The sequence below is a fragment of the Sciurus vulgaris genome, assembly GCF_902686455.1.
Source record: "Sciurus vulgaris genome assembly, chromosome: 2".
Classification (NCBI taxonomy): domain Eukaryota; kingdom Metazoa; phylum Chordata; class Mammalia; order Rodentia; family Sciuridae; genus Sciurus; species Sciurus vulgaris.
Window position 1 is genome coordinate 63,948,508 of NC_136462.1, and position 17,933 is coordinate 63,966,440.

Here is a 17,933-nt window from a genome sequence, read left to right on the forward strand (position 1 = left end):
GTGTTACCAGAGTCCCACAAGTGCCAAACACTGGACACTGGCACCTCACACCTTCTCCATCTCATTCCAAAAGTCCAGCCTACAACGACCAGTGAGGTGAAGTCAAGCACCCCAGGGAACAGGAGAAAGCCCCCGACAGAGACAGCTCCTTGCTACCTAGCACACTGCTCTCTTACTGCTTTAATAATTTGTTATAAAACAAACAAAGTCACCAGGGGAATTGCTGCCAGTAGATAATGGCCTCCTGCTTTGCAATTAAGCACTGACATTCAGCTTTGCTTCACCAGCCACAGTATATTGCTGCTTCCTGTCCCAATGTTCTCACCCACCAGCATTTTCTTCTAATCAAATTTATTATCCTATATAGCAGATCTTGACATTTGTTTCCTGTTCAACCTGGTGGTGAATGTTTAAAGAATATAATTTCCAAGCAACCTGTTCTCTCCAGCTTGACATTCATATGGTCTACAAAGAAACACAAATAGGTTTATATAAAACACAAGAGCTGAAGCCACTGATATTGGTAAGAAACAGAGTTGTCAGTGAGATTCTGTTGCAAGACAGTCTTATCAAGTGGAAAAGGAAATGGAGACCTGTGAAAGTCTTTTTAATGCTTGTTCAGATTATTCCCTACTGACCACTTGACTCCAGGTTTGAGTTCATAAACTTTGCCTTCTGATATGTTATCTTGTGGGATCCTATGGGATCTGTTAATTCAAACCTAAAGCGTCTTGTGGCTCTGAGATCATGGTTCAGTTCTTTTATCAGAAATATGTAGCACCCACATTGCAGTGGTAGACTCAGACTCACTCAAAGTCCAGTCACCTCATGGGAACTGTCCAGGGGCTCAGAGCTATGCACTGCCCCATGCCTGTTCCCCTGGGAAGAAAGGATGGTGAGGGACACTTCCCATATGCATATCAACGTTTAGATTGTCTGTGCAAGAACTAGGAGACTGAGTTCTCCATTGAGGATCTCAATGGCCTCGTTTGTAAGTTGAGAGCAGTTGACTAGGTGATATCATGGACCTTTCTAGATCTGACAGACTATGATTCTATGATAAACAGGAGGTCTTAAGGACAGCCACGAAAGCCCATTCTTCCCATTTCACCATGTCAACCTCCTCCTTGTCCCTGGATAAAGCCATACTGAGTGTCCAGCCCCTTCTCCTCCACTGGAATGGCATCCGGCCTCTGGTATTTGCTTTCTCTAAGCCCACAGCTGCCTTTTCCTGTTCCTCCTCCTCCTCCTCCTCCTCCTCCTCCTCCTCCTCCTCCTCCTCCTCCTCCTCCTCCTCCTCTTCTCTACCTGTTTTCCTCTCTCATCACTTCACTACCCTGTAAACCAAATTTATCCCCAGCCTACTTGAGAGACCAACTTGGTCCTTGCTTTCTACTTTCTTCGCCAAAGGAAAACAAAACAAATTTGGTATACAACTAAATTCGAAGAACCTTGAGAAAGTTAGAATGTCCTTTTAAATGCATACTGAATTTTAAAGGGCGTAGAAAGTCCTTTTCTGAGAACAGAGGGGAAAGCTTATTTGCTACAAGGATGAGAAGGAGTTTGTAAGGGAGGAAAGGAATAATTATTTATTGGGCAGCAGATAGGACCTGCAAATGAACTAGGTATTTTTCTTTTTAATAAGTTGCTATATTGCTTTTCTAGATTTCAAAAGTAAATTGTACATCTCACATAATGCAAACACAACCAGATGTAAACAATTAAAGCCAACCAAATTCTTATTCTCCCCCTCACTCTTCTGCTAAGTTCAGGAACTTGAAGAGTTTTGAACCTTGTGGAGTCAATGAATATTTACTGACTGTTCCCTGTTTGCCAGGCCCTGTTCTAGATTCAGTAGTGGGAAAAACAGACAAAAACACCTACCTTCTGGACCTGATATTCTAGAGGGGAAAGACAGACCATTAAGTACCCCTATTTGATCATCACATAATGTATAAATGCATCAAATCTTCACATAATACCTCATAAATATGTTCAATTGCTATATGTCAATAACAATCTTTTAACTTCATTAAGTAAAATAAACATTACATCAGAGACGATAAGAACTATGAAGAAAACTAGAGCAGGAAAGGGACTGGCACAGAGGTGTGGGCAAGTGAGTGATTTTGTTTGGTGCCCTTGGAAGACATCTTGCTGACAAGGTGGCATTTGAGTGAATACCAGAGGTTGATGAAGTGAGTGAACATTTTTTTCTCTGATTTTCTCCATGCTCAAATTCTCAATATAAATATATACACATGGTTTTATTTTAATTCATTTTACAAAGTGGAATTATATACATTACTTTCCAATTTGCTTTTGGCATTGAATAGTAAATCATTGACATCTCTAGGGTCAATACATATGGATTTCATTCATTGTTTGAATAGCTAAATAATTTTTCATAGTCCAGTTGTACCGTAATTCACACAAATGTTCCTTCATTAATGAAATTCAGGTTATTTGTAGTTTTCCCATTCTTTTTATTCTCTTTGCAAAAACAAGCAGTGTTGTGAAGTTTTCCAGGCTTTATTTGTTCATGCCAAAGTCCTATTTTAAAGATTTCATTTTATTCAACACAGCTAAAGTGAGAGCTAGATTATATTATTTCCGTTTTTAGAAACAAAGAAACAGACATTAAGAATGGTTCAGGTGATTTGCACCAGGCTATTTAGCTATTAATTGGAAGTACAAGGATTCAACTTCAGGACAGGAGATTTCCAATATTTCCAATATTATCATACTGAATCTCAGAGCTGACAGTAGATTTCAGAGGATGGAGGTACAGTACTGTCCCAGGAGAGCAGAAGAGTAAGAGCCAGGAAGTTTGTTTTTCATAGCACTAAATTTATTCAGTTTAAAAACTACCATTTATTTTGAGAGTATGTCCTTCCTGTGTTTTTTGGCACTAAATTGACATGCTTTAATGAAAGAAGGTGACAGCAGATGGTATTTTCTAATATTTTCTAATGAACTTACTTAGAAAAGGAAAACTTTTCAATTCCAGTTTGTTTCCCCAAATACACATATTGTTCCACGAAACTCTAAAAACCCAGGAGAAGAAAATACAGTGTGAAAATTCCTGGTTAAGGCAGCAAAGATCCAGAGTTGTAGCTTTACCTATCTGCCTCAAGACACAATTTCGTATTTTGTAAAACCAAAATTATAGCACTTCTCAACTCCACACGTGGAATATTTTTATTTGACCTGTGCTTATTCACTGATATTATGTTTTGAATATTAGGTATCCTCCAAAAGCTCATGTGTGAGACAATGCATGAAAGGTTAGAGGTTAAATGATTGGGTTATAAGAGTCTTAACCCAATCAGTGAATTAATCCATTAATATGGATTGACTGAATGGTAACTGAAGGCTGGTAGTGTGTGCTGAAGGAGGTGGGTCCCTGGCAGTGTGCCTTTGGGGTACATATTTTGTCTTTGTGGAATGGAGCTTAGTCTGTCTGAGTCTTGGTGGCCATGTCTGAAGATGCTTTCCTTCACCACACTCTTCTGCCATGATGGTCAGCTTCACCTTGAACCCCAAGGAATGGAGTCAGCAGTCTGTGGACTAAACCTCTGAAATCATGATCCCCCAAATATACTTTTCCTCCTCTAATTGTTCTTGTCACATCTTTTGGTTGCAACAGTGAAAAAGCTGACTAAAACAGTTGATATCTGAAAACAAAGATTCAGTCAAACCTTATGAATGAAAATGAAATTTCCAAGCTTGAAAAAAATGAACTTAAGTAGCATTTGGAATCAAAGAATAAGTAACCCATAGTATAAGTAATAATAAAGTCAAAAACATTTAAGGAGAGTTTATTATATTCTAAAATATCCATTCTGTTTAATACATTTAGGAAACTTGTTTTTGTTTTGTGTTTTGTGGGGGTTTATTATTGTTGTTGTGTTCTTACCTACCATTTAATTGTGCTAAGATTTTCCAAACTATTATATACCTGAACTTAACTTTTGTGTTAGACAAAATGTTGACTCTGATAGTATTCCTAAATTGGAGGAAAACTCTTTCCATTAATTCTGAAATCAGAGTCTCTCTCTCTCTTTCTCTCTCTCTCTCTCTCTCTCTCACACACACACACACACACACACACACACAGATACACACACACACACATAGAGCCAGAGTCTTTGACATTGAGATGTGAAACAAAGAATGAAAGAAAGAAAAATACAAGAAACAATAGATTTTCAGGAAATATTCCAACAACATATAAAATGACCCAATAAGATTACTTTTCATGCATATGTAATAAAATAATGCACTGCTAAAAAAAGAAATTTACAATAATCAGCATTTAACTGCCTAATCTCCTAAGAAGGGAAGAGTTAGATCCCATGTTAATGTGACACCAGCTTTATCTATGAGGTCAGCCACATTAGGAAAAGTTTCTGGATTGATTGCTTCCTGATTTCTTGCTTTTTGCTGGATAGAAAGTGTGGATGATGTAAGTCACACTTGCCATCTGACTTCAGCAAACTAATGAATTTCTCTAATAAAGAGTTGAAGACCTTATTAAAATTTTGGAGTGGGGGAAGTGACTTACTAGGAAGTGACTATTAATCCAGAGTGACAGTGCCTCTCAAACACAAGTGATTTCCCCAGAGCATAAAGGAGCCAGAATGCACACTCATCTGTAATTACATCAAAGCAAATATCTAAACAAAAGATATCTGCCAGCAGTTTATTCTGTGAGATTTATAGTCCTAATCTGCTCTGTTGGGTGGAGTTGGCAATGTGTGCTGACTCTGCTACTGTCAGACCTGGATTCATTAAAGACAGAATCAAAATGCTAACTAAAGCGGCAAAGAAGGAATTAACATGGAAGGCAGTTTCTAGAGGCTCCAGCTGTTGTTACCACCACTGTAAAATTAACACTGCTGTCTCAGAAGCACCACGATGGTTGAATTCAGCCCAAGTACTGTGCAAAAATCTCCACTGAAAAACATGAGTCCAAATTTAACATTTTGCAAATATTTGATAACCAGAGAAGCAAATGGAATGGAATGCAATTACTTTGATCTTATGATTTCTGACATTTGGAAAAATATTTTTTTTCTGTAAGACTTTCTAGGTTTTCTTTGTTTACACTAAGACCTTGCTATAAGCCTTGCTGGAAAGTGGAAAATAAATTTGTTTTACTTTCTTTTTTAAAGGTTGGGTTTTATGAACTAACACAGTACTTCTCTATTATAAATCTGTAATTGTAGATTTGTTTATGGTTCCAAAAATAACATAATAACTACCTCAAAAGCAAGGTTTAAGGGACTAGGAAGGATGAAATTGAAGCAGATTTAATTTTATATGTGGTCAAGTGGAAATGCTATTAGCTTGAAGAGAAAGCTCTGTCTTCATGATGAATAGCATTAGATAAAGTTTAGGTCCCATACTTCCCAATTTCACCAAAAGTCCTAATTAATCTAAGTGAGTAGTTGAGATGTTTTCAGAAATTTTCAACCTCCTTCAAGAACATATTCATAACCAAGTGGTCCTATCTTTACTCAGGCTCATCAAAGAGCCCTTAGTATCTACATATGGAAATTACATGTGGAAGGTTCTCCGTTGATCATAAAACGTCATGAGTTTCCCTACTACCATTATAAATAAATAGTTATAGCTACTTCTTTCTTCTCATTACTTAGGCACAGAGTGGTCCACAACTTCTAATTAAAAGTATACCTTTATAGTTTCTTTAGGTAATTTCGACAGCAAACTAGTTGGTATTTTCACACAATGATGAACTTTGGTCAATTCAGGTGACAAAATCTGATGTCAACAAAGCAGTGGGGACAGAAAAACTCTATCCAGCATGGAGTAACTGCACAATGATGTTAACTACCTGTGCTTCCGAGCAGTAAAGATATCCTCAATCTATAGTTCTATCGTGTTGGTGTGTGTTAGAATCACCAAGGAAATTTGAAAACTATGAATGTCAGAGGCCCATAGATCCCAATTCAAATCAAGTGTGGGGCCAGGATACCAGTGTTTATCAAACTTCCTAGGTGATTCTACTACATTAAGAAAAATGGAGAAGTATTATGCTAAATGGGAGGTAATGATTTATGTTGTGAATTTCTTTCCAAACAATAAAGTATTTCTAATATTTTTTTTCAGAATCTGAGGGGTTTTCAAAGTACATTATCATATTTAAAAGCAAAACACTTGAACCTCCAAAAAATTTAATAAAAAGGTCTATGCAAGAGTCCAGCATCTTCCCTAATACTCCGCTCCACAATGAGTGGGGATATTCACACACACATACACACATACACATACACACATATATAAAGTTATTTTGTGGTCTCTTCTACTCGTCACTTAATTGAATTTACAAAGAGCTAGGAATAACAGGAAGAATATAAAGAGCAAAATAAATATGCACTACATAAAATTATGCAACAATTAATTAAAATAAAAATCAAAGAGAGGAAAAGTAAAGTATTTATTTATTTTTCCTATGGTTTATTCTCCCAAAAGCAGCAACAGTGATATTGCAGGTAGAAGGAAGACTAAGCTAGATGACATCAGTTTGGCCTATTGGGCCATGGTGGTTTGATTCAGCGGAATGAAGTCTCAGACTCTCTCCATAGGAAAAGGTCTTCATTTCAGGCAAAGCTCTTTTTTTGCTTTCCAGTTCAATGCTGCATTGCTGAGAAAAGCTATTTGTGCTCATTGCCTAACCTTTCTACAGTCGCGTTTATACTTCTGCAGAAGTGGATGCCATTACAAAGGTTTATTAAGACCTAATTTTGTAACACATACCACACAAGCATTCTATTCTCGTTAATTAAGTCACCTCTGAGTTCACAGTTAGTACATTCAGATATTAGGAACCTGCCATGGATTAGTAGTTTGAGCTTCTTGGTACCCAAAGATTTCTACCTGTGTTCTGGGTTTTTTGCACAAATTACCTGTCAATAATAATCAGTGTTCTTTCCTTTAAAAACTCTCCTATTGGCATCTGTCAATTTTTTTTTTTTTTTTTTTGTACCAGGGATTGAACCCAGGGGTGCTTAACCACTGAGCCACATCCACAGCACACACACATACACACCCCTTTTTGATATTTTATTTATAGACAGGGTCTCCCTGAGCTGCTTAGGGCCTCACTAAGTTGCAGAGGCTGGCTTTGAACTTGTGATCCTCCTGCCTCAGCCTGCCCAGCAGCTGGGATTACAGGCATGCACCACAGCTGTCATTTCTTACTCCTCAGATATCAACAGCTTTGGTTATTTCCTTTAGCATACAAAAAAGAATATAGATATAAATCCATAAATTCAAAAGCCATTTCTCATGGGAATATATAAGAGCCTGAAAATTGCATTCAACTAAAATAGGGAGGAAAATCCTAAATTTCTCTTATTCCCCTTTTCTTCAGCAGCATTATAGTATGTACAATAGAATGAGGCTTTTGCATGTAAATTGAGAATCCTAATGTTTCCAAGTCAAACCTGGGAAGTGCTGTTATCGGTGATTATGCTGCCTTCTTCATTGGTAAGCATAGTCTGAATAACGACTTTCCTTTTCACTTACTATTGTGGAAACCTTTTATTCTGAGCAGCTCCACGTGATTTTAAGTCTTTATTTAATTCATCAGGCTATGATGGTTTGCTTGTTTATTGTAGAGCATACAAAATATAAAATTTACCATTTTAAGTGGTCACTTCACTGGCATTAAATATACTCACATTGTTGTGCAATCATCCCACCAACCATTTCCAGAATTTTTTTTCACCTTCCAAAACTGAAATTCTTTACCAATGGGGGAAAAAAAAATTCTATTATTCCCTCCCCTCAACCTTGGCAGCTACCTTTCTAGTTTCTGCTCTTATGAATTGGACCACTCTACTCTAGCTAATTCATGGAAGTAGGATCATAAATATTTGTTCTTTCATGTCTGGCTCTTTTTAATTAGGCTAATATTTTCAAGGTTTCATCCATACAGAGCATTATGAGAATGGTATTCCTTTTCGAAGGGCTGAATAATATTCCATTGTATATACACACCACATTTTGTTTATTCATTCATATGTTAATAGGCATTTGGCTTGTTTCCACATTTTGGTTATTGTGAGTAATGTTACTATGAGCATGGGGGCACAAATATCTGTTCAAGTCTCTGCTTCAGTATGTTGGGTACATACAAAGAAATGGCATTTCTGGATATTATGGATTAAATTCCATCATAGTTTCCACTGAAGCTGTACCATATTATACTCCCACGATATACAAGGATTCCAATTTCTCCACATCCCCACCAACACTTGTTTTCTGTTTTTTTGTTTTGTTTTTGTTTGTTTTTCTTTATAATAGTCATCCTATTAAGTATGAAGGGGTATCTCACTATGATTTTAGTTTGCATTTCCCTAGTGGCTAGTGATGTTTAACATCTTTACACATGCTTATTGGTCATCTGTGTATCTTCTGAGACATCTAATTATTTGCCTTTTCATTGAATTGTTGGGGGTTTTGTTGTTGCTGTTGAGGTATAGTTCTTTACATATGGTGAATTTTAATTCCTTACCAGAAACATGATTCTGTGGACTTATCTTTTCATTCTGTTAAAAGTGTCCTTTGATATACAAGATTTTTTCAATGTTTATGAAGTCCAGTTTATTTATTTTTTTTTTTGTGGTTACCTATGTTTTTTGGTGTTATATGGAAGAAATCATTGCCATATTCGATATAATGATGTTTTCCCACTATTTTCTCTTAAGAATTGTAACTTCAGTTTTATGTTTATGTCTTTAATCCATATTGAATTCATTTTTATCTGAAGTGAATTAAAGGGCCCGACTTCATTGTTTTACACATGGATCTACAGTTTTTCCACCACTGTGTTTTTAAAAGTCTGTCTTTTCTCTTTTCCTGTTGAATGGTCTTAACAATATTGTCGGAATTCATTTGACCATACACATGAGTATTTATTCTTGGTTCCCTATTCTACTCTATTGATTTACATGTCTATTTTTATATCATTACTAAACTTTACTTATTTATGTTTGTATGAGGGATTGAATCCAGGGGCATTTAACCACTGAGCCACATTTCCAGCCCCTTACTACGTTTTATGTAGAGACAGGGTCTCACTAAGTTTCTTAGGACCTTGCTAAATTGCTGAGGCTGGCTTTGAACTTCAGATCCTCCTTCTGTTGCAGGAACCATAACAGACCTGTCAGGAAGCACCAAGGGACACTCAGAGAGTGGGAGAACTCAAGTTTATTGTACTGGTGGGCTCAGAGGAATCTCTGCTCCAGATTCTGAGCCGGAACCACAGTTTCCTCACAATATCGGGCCTTGCACAGATTTCTAGAAGGAAGCCTGTTTAGAGAAGGAAAAAAGAAAAAAGAAAAAAGAAAAAAAACAAGAGAAACCAGCTCTTCCCACAGGCATCCTATGAATTTCTAGCCTTCATATCTGAAAGCCTTCCACAGGAGTGTTTACATTTCAAAAGGGTGAAGTCAGACTCTTAGAAACTATTATTTACAATCTAAAAGGTAGGGACCCTAATTAACCTAAAAGGTTAATTAGGTTTACTAAGAAAGGGTCTCAAAAGGGGAGGGAAATTAACCCTTTCCCCAGGCAGTTGTTGTTCAAGATATCCTTGTAATTTGGTTTTGCCATCCCATAGTCTCAGCCTAGAGATGCTGGGATTGCAGGTGTGCATCACCAAGCCCATCTTCACTGCACTTTTGACCACTATGGTTTTGTAGTATGTTTTAAAATCAGGAAATATAAGATTTTCAGCTTTGTTCTTTTTTGAAGATTGTTTTGACAATTCAAGGTCCCTTGAGTTTCTAAATGAATTTTAGAGTGGATTTTTCTATCTGAAAAAAAAAAAAAAAAAAATTGTCATTGGGATTTTAATAGGGATTCCATTGAATCTGTAGATGATTGGGTATTATTGACATTTAACAATATTATCTTCCAACCTGTGAACATGGGATTCCATGTATTTGTGACTTTGTTTTTATGCAGATAAAATGAGTGATTCGTCAACCACTGAAGAGCAAATCTTTTCATCGAAGATCTAGTTCCAGAAAACACAGGATCTGCTATACTACGTATAAGTTCAGTAAATACAGAAAAGCAAATGAATGAATGAACCAGTGAGCACTAGCATGCTAATGGACATAGAATAAATTTTCTTGCACACATACCACTATGGTTTTAACACTCTCTCCATTCATCATTGTCTTTTACCTTGAAATATAACAGATGAAGCTTAATTTTAATAGATGAGTAAAACTGAAGGTGTTGGTTTGAGACCAGTGGTCTTTTATTATGGAAACTACAGAAGCCTTGCTGTAATCCTGGTTCAGTTCAGCAAATAACCCTAAGAATACAGTAAAATAAGCTTGGCTATTTGAAAATAATGGTAGGTAAACAGTCTTCCTTTTGAAAAGTTTTCAGTCTAAACTTAAAGAAAGGGAATGAAGATAATCATAATTTAGGGGTTTATTTGTATTTAAGAAATAACAGTTTTCAATGACAATGGCCCCAGAAAGCACAGACATAATCACAAGTCAGTTGTCTTTATCACCTTTATCCCTGTCACCAGTGGTTTATTGACTCTACCTCTGGAAATCTTATTTTGAAATTAATCAGCAGCTGTTTAAAAGACCTAATAAAAGAGTATATTTGATCTTGTATGTATATAAAAGAGTGTATTTGATCTTGATTTGATTTTCCTTTCTCTGGGAGTTGATATTCTGGTAGCCTTGGAATTTAGGTTAGCTAATTTTGTTGATATTGTTGTTAGTGTCCAAACTAAAAATGAGGAAGCATATGTAAAGGGACAGCATATCCTGAACTTTACAATTGTTTTTAGGTTTCTTTAATATTTTTTTTTTATAATACACACATAACCAAAGTTATTAGAAATTTAAAATGCAAGACTACTTTTAGAAAATTAAATATCATTTCAAATAGTCTTCCATTGGTTAAAATAGAGGTCATCAGTTAAATTGTCAAGGGTGAAAATGTTGCCAACTGTGCATATTTGCTGCAGAATGACCACAATTCATGAATATCTTAACACTGCCTATAATTTGGCACTTAGAATTGACAAAAAAGTCAATTACTTTTTTATAGTTAGTGATATTTTAAAACCACTTTTGATGCCTGAAATTTCAAAAGCCATATAAAATTAAAGCATATGTCCTTTTAAAATCCTAGCAATCTGTCATTTAATTGACTTGCTTGTGATTTTTTTAAAGTGAATAGCAAAAAAGGTCTAAAATGATTTGAGAATTCTCTGTGGCATACCACTTTCTTTTCTAACATTTAAGAAACCTGACTTTATAAATATATGAAGATACAGTATAGCTTTTAACTTCACTTCTCCTTTGCTTGTGCAATTAAATTGTAGATCTCGTGCATAACTTAATGATGTTCGTTTTTTCCTCTCTGGAATATCAAATTGAGTGACTAAATTCTTTAGTGTAGGGGACATGTGGTATAAAAGTATGCCTAGAAACAAAATTCTCATGAGAATGTACTCAAGCTGATATGTGTTTTAGATGTAATCTGGGTACCATACTTGGCTGGATGACTAAGTAATGCTCAGCTTTCCCATGCTCAGACTCACAAGTTAGCCTTCAAAACATGCTTAATGGGAAATGACCCTTAAACACCCAGGTCATCAGGAAAGGGAAGATCACAATGATGTGGAGTAACACTGGCATTCTCTAAGTCAACCTGCTCCAAGAAGCATGAGGTCAGGTCAGGGTCAAACTACTTTAATCAAACATCAGATTTAGTATAGAGACTTGGACCCAGGAAACACTAAAAGCATGATATGGTGGAGATATTTCCTTTTATTATTTAATAAAATTCAATCCATCAAGTGTATAGTGAGTGTTCACTTGATGCCAGGCACCAAAATAAGAATGATGTAAATGTACCATGAAAGGGCTCACATTTAGTAAGTGACACATGCGTGTTAATTACTACAAACAGTGCGTACTCTAAGGATGTAAAAGTTGCTATAGGTACCCAGCTAACATAGACATGGACTTCATCATTAGCATCACTACTGTTGTCACTATCCATTCTCTACATTTAAAAATAAAAACTATCTGAAATACTATAAAATTAGAATTAACATTTTAGTTTTGCAGATACTTATAATACAAAGTTGTATAGGCATATTCAAATATTCCAATGTGTGTATTACTCTCTATGGGCCTAAACATTCTCTCATGCGCTTCTTGACTAATTAATGTCATTTTTGGAGACTATGGTCTTGACATTTGTTAGCAAGTATGATGACTAGGGCACTGCTTAATGCTTTAATCTCATGATGGCCAATGTCTTGTACTCTAAACAATTTACCATTTCACAGAACAGCCTTACAAACTGAAAAATTATGACTACTCTTCATTTTTTTACTCCCAAGAATAGTACATAAAATATTCACCTATCACCTCCAGATATTAAATTCTGGCAAATGAAGTTTTAAAAGTACAAGTAATTGCCCTTGAGCAAGCTTGATTCCACTTTGACTCAATTTTTCAGGGTTTATTTTTAGATTACTTATTATTTCATTTTTCTTTCAAGTTGACCCTCTACCTCCCAACAGCAACCTGCTGCTATACCTCCAAGTGGTAGCATTTGATTGGGGAACCTTTCAGTACCTGTCATTATCACTGAGGTTTAGCTTGGATATTTTTACTTGGAGTGAAAATGTGTTCCAATTCTCTCCCTGTCACCCTCCATTATCTTGATCCTAACAATGGTAGAAAATGGCATTTCTCAATTTGATCAGGGGAGTGAAATATGGAGCTAGATGAAGATTAAGGCATACATAAGCAGATTTGAAGCATCCTAAATGGATGATAAGGTAGTTATCATTTATCAAACAACAAATAGGTGCCAGAGACTGTGGGCAAGTATGTGTACATAAAACACATCATTAAAGAATTTTGTGAGGTTAGAATTTATGTCTCTATTTTAATAGAAAATGAAAATTGAATCTCAGAATGTCATTAAGCAACTAAATGGCTGATACCAGATTCAAGTGCAATGGAGCAATGAATGAATGGCAAGTTCAAAACCAAAGGATGTTGGACATAACAGCATTCCTTTCTGCAAATATTGAAGAACACAGAATTGAATCCAAAAAGGTAGAAGTCAAGAAGGTAACACATAGACCTCCAATTAGCTCTCCAAATCTTTTTGAAAACTACTTTGTGAGAACAGTAAATCAAAGGAGACAATGACAGAGATAGGAAACAAGGATGGTATTTAAATGTTCTAGTGGGTGGGAAACAGAGGTGTAATTGGAAGGTATTTGTTAGCTTGAAAAGGAGCTGCCATTATTTAGGAATTATTATGAAAGTCCAAGAGATGGTTATGGGCTATGGTTATGCCTCAGTGAGTAACCTAAGTGGGTGTTATGAGTAACATTCCTTGCTTTACTTTGTTTTGCTATACTTTACTACATGGAATATTATATGAATAATGCACTGTTATGTGTGACTGTGCAAAAATCCAATGATGTAACCCTAAGAATGTGTAACCAGCTAGAGTTTAGAACAACCATACCCGACACCCCCAGTCCATCCACCTTATCAAGCGAGGAAGACACAAGAAGAACTAAAAGAAGACCAGTCAGAGAGCAGGAGATGGGACAGTGGAAAGCTGAGACAAGGGCTGGACCCAATGTCAAAGAGCTGAGGAGGACACCAGATAGCTGAGATCCCGGGCAAGCTGATCCGAGGACAGGAGGACATGCTGGAGAAGACGGCCTCCACTTCACTATTCCACCTCAATTAATCCCATCGGGGATTAAATCACTGATTGGGTTAAAACTCTAACAACCCAATCATTTCTCCTCTGAACCTTCCTGCATTGTCTCACATGTGAGCTTTTGGGGGACACCTCACATCCAAACCATAACACCAGCCTTTGGATTCAAGACAGCATCATCAAATTTTACTTCCATTTCCAGCCTGTAACTTGCTCTGTGGATTTCAGTCTTGCCAGTTCCCACAATCATGTGAGTAAATTTCTTGATTGATAGACAGATAGACATGTAGATAAATAATCTCCTGTTGATATTATCCTTCATAATTTCAGTACTTTGCAGACAGGTTTTCCACTCATACCCTAAAATGGTTAATATCTTTTCCTCCTGATTTTAAATACCCTACTTAAAACATTTATTTATTTCAGTGATTAACTGTTGTTAAGAATATACCTCATTCAAAAGAAAGTAAGAATTTGTAGATCAAAATAGAACATCAAATTTATGCACCTATGAATTAATCAAAATTCAAAGTCACAAAAACTTATTAGAAGAGTGAATACTTTATCAACTAGGGAAGAAGAAGATTGTAGATATAGTCATGCATTAGAAGATAATATGCAAATGGTGAATAAATTTTCTTTCTTTTCAGTGAGAAAAATATTCCATAAAGTTTTGAAATACGGGCAATTTCCATTTTTTATTGAATAATACCTCATATCTAGCTGACAATTTAAATTACTGATGTCTCAAATGCACCAGCAAGCCTTTTCTTCACTCAAATATTTACATCAACTCGATCAACTTTACTTTCAGCTCAGTTCTTCTTTGATTTGGCATATGAAAGGAAAACATTATTTTTATTTGATTTAAACAAGAGTTGATTCCTTTTTCTTCAGTTCTCTAGAATCGAAAAAACTGAAATGAGCTTTATTTGTGCTCAATTTATTCATTCATATGCTCACTCACTCATTTAAAAACTTAATATTAAGTTTCTACTGCATGAATTAAATCAAGAGGATTTTAAATGCCCAGAGTGTTTAAAAGCTCTAAGCTTTGGTCACTACCCTACAGGTACTTATTGCCTGTTTGAGGAGACAATGCACACACAGTTCAATAATAAGGAAGCCACATTTAATTAAACATCATGATAAGAGGTAATGTTAACAAGCATTACAATAACTCAGAGAAGAGAGTAATGTGTGTTTGGTGTGGGAACAGTATCCCTGACACCCAGGAACTGGCTGGTGGGAATGGTAAGCTTTGGTGTTGTTACATTTACAGTCAGACCCTGCTGTTCCTCTACTGAACATAAACAATTTCTTAGGACATTATTATCTGACAAGGTCACTCCAAGGCTGCGATAGATCAAGACAGAAACACAAGCACTCCATAAGCATGTCTGAACAAAGATGAAACAAGAGCATTATTCAAACCACAGAATGACCAATCATGCCCCATCCTGGCCTGTGAGTGGCCCTTGCTTCCCCCTTTCACTCTTTTCTTTGGGAATTTATTTATTAAAGAGGATAGGCTGTTTGTTCCTTTCTAGTTACTCTATAAAGAGTGACAGCCACTGTGAGCATGTACACATATGTAACAGCAAATGTCACTATTGTGTATAAAGATAATGCACTAAGAGAAAATTTTTAAAAGTGATAGCTGCTGCTCTGCCAACCACAGAGCCAACTTGGATCAAGTTTGCCTTCCTCCTAGATGCGACTTATTAATACACTCAGTCATCAACTCAAGTCCTGTAAGTCTTTCCTAAACCCTTTACTGAGGCACCCCATGGGGTTTCACTTACTGCTGGAATAATTAATCTGAATTTTTAGCTAATGATAATTAGCTTAACAATTATGAAGGTATAAAATGAATGACAGGATGAAGGTGTAAATGATGGGATGGATGTATAATCCACATTTAGAAATCAGACACCATGGACTTCAACAGGGCATGTGGGCTTGCTCTGCGTAACAGTAAATCTCTAAACAGCAGATGGGAGAGTATGGGAAGAGGTTACACGTTGACTACCTGGGCTTCAAACAGTAAGTATCCCAGGTAATACAACTGGCCTCAATAGAAGCCCAGGAAGGACAAGAGCTTCTGGGACTTCTGAGAGCAAAAGGCAAGTGTTTTAGTCAGCTTTTTCACTGCGGTGACTAAAAGACCTGACAAGAACAATTTTAGAGGTAGAAAAGCTTATTTGGAGGCTTATGGTTTCAAAGGTCTCAGTCCATAGACAATTGACTCCATTCCTCAGGGCTCAAGGTAAGGCAGGACAACGTGGCAGAAGAGTGTGGTAGAGGGAAGTGGTTCACACGATGATCAGGAAGCAAAATTTAATTCACAAAATATATATCCCAAAGGCACACCCCAAGTGACTCACCTTCTCTAGTCATACCCTACCTGCCTTTAGTTACCACTCAGTTAATCTCTCTCAGGGGATTAACTTGCTGATTGGGTTAAGGCTCTCATACCCTAATTGTTTCACTTCTAAGCTTTCTTGCATTGTCTCACACATGAGCTTTTGAGGGAAACCTCACATCCAAAATCATAACAGCAAATGACCAGAATCTGGTGACTTAGAGTTTTCAGACTGCTACAACAAATATGCCATATACTGGATGGTTTATTAACAACAGGGACTCATTGTTCATGTCACTGAGGCTGCGGGCTGGGGGTCCAAGATCAAAGCAGCAACAGAGTCGGTATTTGTCACCTCTTTCTCATAAGCAACATCTTTTTTTCGCATTCTTGGATGGTGGAAGGGGAAAACAAGTTCCTTTGTATCTCTTTTTAAAAAGAACTTAAGCCCATTATGAGGGTTTACTCTCACAAGCTAATCCCTCCAAGAGGCCTCCCCTTGTAACACTATACTATTAGGGATGAGGTTTCAACATATGCATTTTGCAGAGATCCACACACATTACGATCATAGCAATAAGTAGCTAATTCACCAGTTGTGATGAAAATCAACGTTTGTATTGCTTGGGAACCAGCTTATCACTTAGTACTAAAGAGACAAAGGACAGGGCAGGAAACCATAGGAAAATGGTGAAAATGGAAGCATGTAAAGAGAAGTTGTTGAAATAAATTAGATCCTAGGTCATTTGTCTCATAAGTCCTTGGGCTTCTCATCTTCAAATTCAGATTGTTTCTACATCACAGTATCAGGACGATTAAAAATAAGTTTGTTGAATATTCATCCACTTGTGTTTACATTAAACAGATATTAGGCACCTATTGTGTGTCAGGTGATATGCTTGGCACAGGTAAAAAGACGCAGCTATGAAACAGGTTCATTTTTGAACAACCTCTTATTCCCACCACTGCTATACCCCCTACTAAACTGAATTCTTTTATAATTGGTAATTATGATTTAGATATAAAGTGTCCCCCCAAAGGCTCATGTGCTGAAGGCTTAGTCCCCAATGCGGTTATGTTCAGAGGTGAAGCTTCTGGAAAGTGATTGGATTACAAGAACCCTGATGTCATCAGTGAATTAATTAATGGATAGCTGAGTGGACTCCTAGGAGGCAGGGTAAACTATGAAGTAGGACATGTGTGACATGGTTGGAGGAAGTAGGTCACTGGAGGTATGCCCTGGAAGGGTGTATCTTGTTCTCAGCACTTCTCTCTCTCTCTCTCTTGTTCTCTCTCTCTCTCTCTCTCTCTCTCTCTCTCTCTCTCTCTCTCTCTCTCTCTCTCTCTCTCTCTCTCTCTCTCTCTCTCCCCTCCACCATTACTGTGTGCTAAACAATTCTCCTCCCCACCCCCATACTCTTCTGCTATGATGTTCCTTTTATCATAGGTTCAAAGGCCCAAAGCAATGGAGCCCACAGGCCAGCGATAGAAACCTCTGAAACTGAGCCAAAATAGATCTTTCTTCCTTTAAACTGTTTTTCTCAGGTATTTGTCACAGCAACAATCAGATGACACCCTAGTTTTCCTGGTTTTGATATTTTGTTCTGTTGGGGGCTGTGCCATGGCGCCTGGCAGTGAGGAGGTTAATTGACATAAGCACACTCAGGTGATTTTCTCGTCCACGGACACAATGTATGCGCATGTGTTCTTGAGCACTAATTGCCTGCTCCAAGGCAGCTCGCCTAATCTTTGCGTAAGAGGCGTGGCCCTGCTCTCCGCCTCCTGGAGGTGATAT